The 7,727-nt window shown below is 45.8% G+C and overlaps 1 protein-coding gene across 4 annotated transcripts in view; it reads right to left on the bottom strand.

Annotated features, from left to right (window-relative positions):
- Positions 1 to 7,727, bottom strand: part of large2 (LARGE xylosyl- and glucuronyltransferase 2) — a 101,430-nt gene that overhangs the window by 64,309 nt on the left and 29,394 nt on the right. The window contains exon 2 of one of the 4 annotated variants that reach the window (XM_046031938.1): positions 4,241 to 4,315. The exons of the other annotated variants lie outside the window; for them this stretch is intronic. The gene's annotated coding sequence lies outside the window, so the exon portion shown is untranslated. The remainder of the gene's footprint in view (positions 1 to 4,240; positions 4,316 to 7,727) is intronic. 4 annotated transcript variants of the gene reach the window in all.

The following is a 7,727-nucleotide window of genomic DNA, read 5'->3' on the forward strand; positions in this document are numbered from 1 at the left end:
CTCTCCAGCAGCCAGCAGGGGGCGACTTTTAAACCTGCGTCCTCTCCAGCAGCCAGCAGGGGGCGACTTTTAAACCTGCGTCCTCTCCAGCAGCCAGCAGGGGGCGCGCCTTTTAAACCTGCGTCCTCTCCAGCAGCCAGCAGGGGGCGACTTTTAAACCTGCGTCCTCTCCAGCGGGGCGACTTTTAACCCTGCGTCCTCTCCAGCAGCCAGCAGGGGGGCGACTTTTAAACCTGCGTCCTCTCCAGCAGCCAGCAGGGGGGCGACTTTTAAACCTGCGTCCTCTCCAGCAGCCAGCAGGGGGCGACTTTTAAACCTGCGTCCTCTCCAGCGGCCAGCAGGGGGGCGACTTTTAACCCTGCGTCCTCTCCAGCGGCCAGCAGGGGGCGACTCTAGCGGCTGCAGAAAGAAGTGTGACTGTATAGAAGTCTGTGAGAAAATGTTTCTACTTGTCAGCTGATTTATTCCCTCAGTAAACACTTTCCTGATGAGTTTCTGGTCTCAGTCGCTAGTTTCAAGTCTTCTTCAACACAGCATGATGTTCATTTAGTAAATTATGGTCCCATTTAGAGGAACAGAGACCAGGAAGCAGGGGAGGCTTTAGGGCGGGTAATTACATTTTGTTTAAATGCAATTTTTTGCTAGCCAAAATTAGTATCCCGGTAAATATCAGTTAACGCGAATTACGTCCAAAAAACCAATATGGTGACGGCTAAAATGCCAAACTTGAGGCTTCAAAATGGTAGTCCACAAACCAACGGGGGACATCACGGCGGCTACGTCCACTTCTTTAGTATTTAGGTTTAAACCTAAATACAAAGAATCAAGTCAAAGAATCAGAAGTTTAGTGAATGCTCAGTGTGACAATCTGTCGACCACGATTATAAAGTTATAAAGATGATGAAGGGAAATCTTAAAGCATCAGCTTTAAAAGTGTTTTTTTTATATCTTTGTCTCGTTTCTGTTTCAGCATGATGATGCCCCCGTGCACAAAGCAGCTCCGTACAGAAATGCTTTCCCCAGTTTCACTGGTCTGCACAGAGCCCAGACCTCAACCCCATCCAATCTGAGATGAACTGGATCTAACCGGATCAGCCAACACCACTGAAGATTTTAGGTTTGTCTGGTTTCACAATAAATAAATGATCAAGTATTCAGAGCAGCAAACGGAAAAGCTTTAATGAGCTGGACTGGATCACTTGTGTGTCAGACTTACTGAGACAAGAACATCACTGATCGTCTCTGTAACAAATGTTGAGTAAATGCTTCCAAGTCTGCAGGCCGGGCTCATTAGAGTTGACTTTTGGGAAGGTAACACTGTCGTAAGGCTCTGGAGGGGGACAGCGAAGCAGATGAAGGAGCGAAGAATGGAGGGGGAAAGAAAACCTTCGGCAAAAACAGTCTCGTCTTTATTTTGTCCTGCCCGACGCTCGCTCGCTGCGTCCAGATGGCAGCTCGCCTCTGCAGCCGTACAGAACAGAGGGAGGCGACATGACGCCTGTCAGAAGGCCCTGCGAAATCCTGCCCCGGAGGCCAATCTGAGCCCGGAGCCTGTGACAAACCCTCACCGCGCATGCCGGCAGTCTAATCTGCATCCACATCAAGGAGAGCGGGGGGGGGGGGGGGGGGGGGGGGGGGGGGCTGGAGTCATCCTGAACCGCGGGAGGTCCGGGCTGTTTTTACTGCAGCTGATAGCGGGAGCGCTGCTGTTGTTTGTGTGCTAACGGCCCTCTGATGGCTCCAGGAGCACAGCCAGATTGGCTCGTAGTGTGAAACAACAGCAGCCATTAAAGCTGCTCAATACGACCTGGGGGAGGAGGTGGCCATCCGCCCCTGAATCAGCCCTGCTCAGCGTGAGAGCGGGTAATTTTCTTTCTGTCTTTAGCTGGCAGTAAAACAGGATCAGGGGAGATTTCAGACTCATTTACACGCACTTCACTAATCTGATTGTTCCATTCTTCTTCAAGCTGTGAAGTGATTTCTGCTTTTCTTTATCATGTTAAGAGTTTGACAGATTTTCTGCTGGATCGATTAATATGAACCATATGTACGCTTACATTGGCTCCTTGAAGGTTTTCTAAAACGTACAGATGTGCATGGCGGACCCAGGAAAGTGTCCTCGTGCCTGCAAAGACGTGGGATGAAGATCATTGTTCTTAGCTGGATCTCTTCTCCAAAGTCTGTCAAGGCATTTGCACAGGTTACCATCTGGCTTCTCCAGCAAACCGATTTGTGAACGATGTACAGGAGAAACCCGGAGTAGAGGATTTAAGAAACCTTGACAGAGTCTAGTCTTCTCTTTACATGAGAGCGTGTGCAGGACAAAGACAGCAGAGCGGCAGGATCTACAGGAAGACCATTAAACCCGGCGGCCCGTCTCCGTCGGACTAAAACAAAGAAGTGAGAATAAGTCTATCGCTTACTGCCGCTGTGATATTACTGTGAGATCCTGAAGTCTGAATTTTCTGCATCCTAGTAAGCGGTGTTTTGGTCAAACAGTGGTCCAGATCCTTTTGTACCAATATCACACTGTAAGAAACGGTGTTACAAGTAAAAGTACTGCTTGGAAAATGTTGTCAGTATAAATCAGGAAAATGTACTTCAAAGTACTCAATGCAGAAAAATGTCCCCTGTTACTGTTTACTGATTATTATTCCTTGTGCATTCATGTAAAAGCAGGAATTTCCAGCTCTAGTTGTCGAGCTGGAGCTCATTCTGAACTATTTTGTATCGACTGCAACGAATAATTATTTTCATTATGAAATCATCTGATTTTCATTGTTGACGCCTTCATAATGCTTTTTGTCCCACCAACAGTCCAAACCTCAACGTTATTAATAAACATTCAAATAATTAAAAAGGAAAAAGCAGCAGCTCTTCACATTTGTGAAGCTGGAAACATGAAATGTTTTAGCATGAAAAATTTACTTCATCAAAATAGCTGCTAATTAATTTAGCCGACTAATCGTTTCAGCTGTATTTGTATACACCGTTTTGTTATAAATTAAACTACCAATGGTGACAGATAAATGTAGTGATGTAAAAAGTACAATATCCCCCTCTGAGATGTGGTGGAGTAGCAGTAGCAGGAAGTACCTCAAATTCTATTTAAGTACAGTACTTGAGTGCTTTAATGTAATTAGTGTTACGTTTTTCCTCAGATTGCTCTGTACAATAATTAGTGTGCAGCTAACATGAAATAAAAAACAAACTAAAAAGGTGTATTTCCCATCACGGTGCAGTCCAACAGGAACAAGCTCTGACAGATAAACACTCTGCTGATTATCAAAAACGCTTTCATATCACATCTAACGAGGAGCCACAACCGTCACTGCAGCGTGTCACTTAGACTTCAGGCGTGAACACATGAAGTCTCAGACAAAAGCGGTGACGAACGTTGAAGAAATCAGCACCACAACACACAACAGCGAGTCGCACCGGCCTGCGAGCCAACCGGCAGCTGTTTGTAGCTGCGGAGGAGGTCCGGCAGTCAGCACTGTGATGTGCGACTTTTCAAAGCAACATGACAGAAATGACAAAGCGCCGAAGAGGACGAACCGTCTGGGATCAGACTGCAGGTGCAGCCGTTTGGAAAGGTTCTAAAAGAATAGAGTACGTCAAGAGGAAGAGAAGACAGAACAGTGACGAGCCCAAACGAACGGAAAGACGGCCAACTGCAGTTGTTGGCGATGCTGCAAATTAGGATTAAAGCCAATATCATCAGTAACTTATATTGCCTTCAACATCAGTCCAGACTTCATTTAGCTCTGCTCGGCTCTTTGCAGACCAACGGGCTGCTTATTAAAGCAAAATGCCCTCAAAGACAGAGATGATGAGGATGAAGGTTCAGCTGGCTGTGTTGAGTCTCATTTACAGCGAAGTGAAGGTTTGCTAAGGCTGAGAAACGCAGTCCCTCTTTCGCCTCAATTTGTAAGATAAAGCCTGTGGTTCTCAGCATCCCACAATGCACTGGGTGACTGACACTAGCCGCTGTGCACTTTTTAAAGTAATTTCCAGTGCAGTTTTATGAGTTTCCAGAAATGTGTGTCTTGAAAGAAGAAAGTAAAATCAGCTGCTGCAGTAGAATCAAGAAGCTTTTATAAAAAGCATCTCAAACTTGATATGACCCAAGTACTGGTTTTCAGATATTTTCAAAAAACAAGAATTTAGGACTCCAAGAAAGACAGAACTATGGAGGTACAACCTTTAGGTGGAAACTTCCAACGTTGTGGTGAATTACCTGCAGATTTTTTATCATCTGTAATAATCCAAACAGACCCTGAAGGACACGTCATGCGTTAGCTGAATGCAACCGCTGAAATCACACAAACACAATGTGGTCAGGGAAATAAATAGGGATGCACCCAGATGAAAATTCTTGGCTGAAGCCGAAACCGAATATAATGAATATATTTGCAGAACACCGAACAAGTACATTCACATTTTTACCCTATTATTTTTAACCACTGCATAAATTAAAACAGTCAGAATGAGCTTTTTCCCCCCTCAGTGTTTCCACAGGATGTGGAGAGACTGTTGTGGGGGGGGTCCGAGGCCCGAGAGGGTCCGGTAAAGTAAATTACATGTGTCCATTTACTTTTTAATGGACACATGTAATTTACTTTACCGGACCCTCTCGGTGTGTAATGTCCGACCCGGTTTGATAAATAATGTTGTAACATGAAGACTTCACAGCGTCTCTTCACACTAAAGAGACAAACTGACAGGATAAAGTCTCTAACCTGCCTGTCAGCTCGCTCTGGGTCGCTTCACTTACCGTAAAGGCTGGAATACGTGTGCACTCCAAATGTAGGTGCAGCTATCTTAATCTCTCAAAGCGGCTCTTTTCTAAGAAGTCAGCCACAGATGTGCTGGGAGACAGTTCGGCAGGACAGCGTCTGCAAACACCACTTTAAAATGCTTCCACACTGCCGACATGGCAACGTAATTGTTCTGTAAAATTCAATCGGCCCGAAAGTGCTATTTTTGGCCAAACATTCGGTGCATCCCTAGAAATAAAATGTGAAACTCCTGATGTTACTGACACCGTAATGGAGGACGCTTCACTGCACGAGTGTGAACACGGCTGGCTGCACAGACGCCACATGCTCGTTCACCTGCTGCCTGTGTAGGTTCTACAGTATTTCAGACAGCTCCGCAACACAAGAAATACAGCGACAGAGATAGATGGACCGTGACTGACCATAATGAAAAAGTAGATGGAAAGACAGATTCGTTTTCCCCGGATCCTTTGTTGGTCATCTGTTGTGGTTTGAAAGGTGATCTGCGCTGCGTCCTTTCTAAAAAAAACCCACAAACACATCCATGGAGGTCACGTGTGTTTCTCTTGACCAACGCACCTCTTTGTGAACAGGGATGAATCTGAGTCCTCCAAAGATCACACCACTGTAGGAGGTGTCCTTTCAAAAGGAGGCGGCATCCCCCGCCCCATCAGGCCTTTCACCGCAGGGTCCTCATCCAGAGTCCCATCAGGTTACCTCCTCTCTCCTCAGAATACGCACAGCTAGAATTTACCTGGCATCTCTGTCTCGCTCACCTGGACTAACAAACTGCGGCTGCACGTTTGGTGTGAAAGTACAGCAGAAACAGCCGAGGACTCTGCTGCAGGGTGAAAAACTGACAGGGAGGAGCTGAGATAAGAAAGATTTTTAGATGAGTTTGGGGACTCCGGGAGGGATTCTAGCTTTGGTTGGAGGTGGGGGAGTGCAGAGAGCGGGGGGCGTCGAGAGGGGTTAAAAGCTTCAACCACACTTCTTCTCCTGCTTAGCATACAGCAATGAAAGAGGGGGAAGGGGGCAGCTAAGGGTGGATCCTCCTTTTCTTTTTTGAGGTGAGGCTCAGTGGAATAAATCTGCTGTCAGACGACACAGTTCAGAGTAAGAGAGGCTCCTCTGGTGATGGGGACAGATCAGAAAATGTCTCCACAGATAGAAAGTGTGTCATACAGGGTGTTTGGGATTCTTGGCAAAATTTTATAATCCCATTTTCTACCAAAAACCGAAACAACCAGGGTAACAGCGGCTTAGACTTAACCACAAAGAGCTGGTCAACACTCTCTCTCTCTCTCTCTCAGATATCCACTCTGCATGCACAATTAACCCATCGACTCGCTCTCTGCTGCTTCAGTAGCCGGTGGAGTTGGCAGAGTATTTTGGAGCGAGCGGGGGAGAATAATGAGGTTATCATAGCATCCCTCCACGCTTCATTACTCCACTCTCAGCTCTCAGATATCCCAGCTACACCGCCGCTACACCCAGGACACAGAAACCGAGGCTGAGCCCAGACCCGGTTGGTTATTTTCATGTCATTGACTCCATTCATGCTAACAGAGGGAACTCGAGAGCGCCGCTGTTTCCTGTCACGCCCAGCTTACTGTGGGTTTCTTCACACGTGGGTGTATGTGTGAGCTTGTGTGAATGCAAGTTTAAAGAGTAAAATGCTCCAGCAAGGTTTAATCTGACCTTGGCAAAAGATGGCAGCATCTTCCTCCTCCAGTATTATCTATGGTTTTAAAAGCGTACGGTTTTGGTTTTTCATGCTCGACTTTAACATTTTATTTTTAGTGTGATGTAGTTCTGCAAAGTGTTCCTGTGTATATTCAGTCTACTTTTAACTCAGCTTCTGCATCACACCAGACTTCCTGTATAAAGTAAGGATAAATAAGATTTTACAAAAGCCAGTAGGCCACAGCGGTTCAGCCCAACAGCAGCCACGTTGTGCCAAATTCATGACGTGAAATAACCGAGCCAAGATCACCTGTCTGATTCCGGTGCCAACGCCGGCCCAAGTGCTGCTTCCCAGTCCACTAAAACCTCAGCAAATCTGCCAGACTTATAACGAGACAGATGCGCCGCACATCTGGTCCTCCGGTGCCAGAAAACAGCGGAGGGAACGCGATGTTCTCTCGCCATCAAATGTGACACAGATCTGATTTTTAATGTGTAAACAGAATGATCTCTGAATGCAACAGTCCAGACTCCACAAAAACAATAGCTCTCATTTGAAAGAACAAAAACGTCAAAACGGTGCATATGTAGTCATTTTTAGAGGTTCTGCTACACTTGTTAAGGTTGGCTGGACTAGTTATAGACAGACAATGTAAAAACACATTTTAATTAAAGCTGCAAGCAGCGTTGGGCGGGCCCTCGCACTTGTAAGCGCATCCGCGCGTGAGCCGGCCGAGTTGCATATTCTGGAGCTCTGCCGGTGCGGCTGTGAATTTCCTACGCGGTTCCGACGCCGCATGAATGTGCTATATGTCACTTCCTGTGTCCCCTATGTGGAGCTACATAGCACTTGCCGCTATGAATATAAATCGGTATTGACGTGTAGATGTCTGCGGGGTGGGAGAGTTATCAAGCACGTAAAGTTTGTTTCAGATGTGAACATGTACACTGAACAATAATGTACCCAAACAATAAAATAAATTCCTTTTATATTTCCCTGCCTTGTTGTTTATGTGTAGATACAGAGGAAGAATGTGAGAACAGCACACATTTCATCGTTACTGTGTGTTACAGCATGGGAGAACAGTGGATACTTTTAATACAGCCCACACCCCTAATACTGTGTAACTATAACAAGTAGAGAACAGAAGAAAAAGATGTTCTTTCTTTACAACTGTCTGCATAGCTTATTCATATTGTGTAATGAATGAAAATAAATAGGCCTACTAGGCTCCTCTCTACTTTGACATTTAAGATTAC

This window comes from Micropterus dolomieu, linkage group LG20 (assembly GCF_021292245.1).
Source record: "Micropterus dolomieu isolate WLL.071019.BEF.003 ecotype Adirondacks linkage group LG20, ASM2129224v1, whole genome shotgun sequence".
Taxonomy (NCBI): Eukaryota; Metazoa; Chordata; class Actinopteri; order Centrarchiformes; family Centrarchidae; genus Micropterus; species Micropterus dolomieu.